Below are 1,659 nucleotides of genomic sequence, written 5' to 3'. Positions count from 1 at the left end.
GGCACATATCCACACGTCTTTCAGGTAGAGCAGAGACTGAAGATCCTAAAACCAAGATGAACATACATGACAAATTCACGGGGGCATTGCTCAGTGAGGGGTCTTCAGGAAGTTGAAAAGAATTTCTGAGATTGGAGTACTAAGAGTCGATTCTGGCATCATGTTCTCTTCCTCATTTTATCCGCTCAAAATAATAAGCAGATGTAATGTAAAATAATTTTTACATTGTAAAAATAATGCATAAAAATGCATTGTTTTAACTTTGAACATGTTAATATGTTAATTTCTACAAGTCAAAATTTATTTGCTCACATGTTTACAAATCCTAACACCTGATGAATTTTTCATGTTCGACTAGACATTTGTTATGTAATCTGTTTTTTATATATAAATCTATTATATAACATTTCTGTTATATAACTTGTTCTAAAACATGTCACTTTCTTTTTAGAAGCTACTTTAATTATCTTCCAAAGATGTTACAAGAGGGCGGGATAAGGGAAAAAGGGAACTTCAGCTATTTTTATAAAACTAGTGAACAGAGCAGTGGATTCCCTCCCGTTTGACAGATGTTTGTGGCAGAGACAATATGAATTACTCCAAGCCAAGTAAACAACGAAGATCTGTGGTACAGCGGCTTGCAATGCTGGAGAAAGTTGGGTTTAAGCTGAGAATGTTGCACCTTTAATTTCGTATGGTTGAATAGGAACCAGTGAAAACTATAATTAGAAATTATTCCAGATTTTAAAAAAGCAACTTCTGTGTTATAAAAGCAACGTGGGTTCTACCTGGTCCCTTTTGGGCTAAGTAAGTTGTTTGATCAGCTTCTCTCAGTCTCTGTGGATGTCCTTATATGAGTCTAATTGAAGGACTCCTGTTCTCTTTTTATTTTTGCTCTATGAAAAATGTATCGGAGATGTCTTATAATGAACTTTGATATGGTGAAATGATAATAATGTCCTAATTATATATAAAAATGTAATTACACTTGCTTCTATTATAGAAAAACTCCCTTTATAATGAAGTGTTATGTTGGAAAAAGATTTTCATTATAGACGGACTCCTTTACTTGTTAATTTGAGCTCTGATTCATCACTTTAATATTAAAAAGTTCTTTGTAAGTTACTTTTGATGTATCTCATTTATGGTTCATTTCACTTCCTGGGAACCACAAGGAGCCCAAATCCAAACTTCTTTGAAAGACACTTAAAAATACATCTTTCAAAAGGAGTTCTTCTTTCTATGCGGTGAAACAGCAATATCACTGAACTTCTCATTTACTTGAGCTGTGAAAACTTTTGTTTTGAAATTTGAAAAGCATGTATATATATATAGGCATGGCTTCTCAACTGTTTAAAAATATCTGTGCATTCAGTAGTAATAGGCAAACATTTAAAAATAGCCTTTAGCTAATAATCAATTATACAGGTGACCTCATGATGTTAAAACAATATGGTGTATTTTCTATTCTTTTTAAGATTGCTCAGATCATCTTTTCACCAAATCAAGTGCAAAACTAAGTACAACAAATCTATCTTATTTGCTGTTTTTTACAAATCTGGTCAAAGTCTTAGTAGGAAAAATCATTATATCCATTGGTTAAAATTAGTTCAGAAGTTTTCAGTCTATCACCATCACAGGGAATAAATATTTCATCAT

Source organism: Papio anubis, chromosome 3 (assembly GCF_008728515.1).
Source record: "Papio anubis isolate 15944 chromosome 3, Panubis1.0, whole genome shotgun sequence".
Lineage (NCBI taxonomy): Eukaryota > Metazoa > Chordata > Mammalia > Primates > Cercopithecidae > Papio > Papio anubis.
This window is presented reverse-complemented; position numbering follows the sequence as displayed.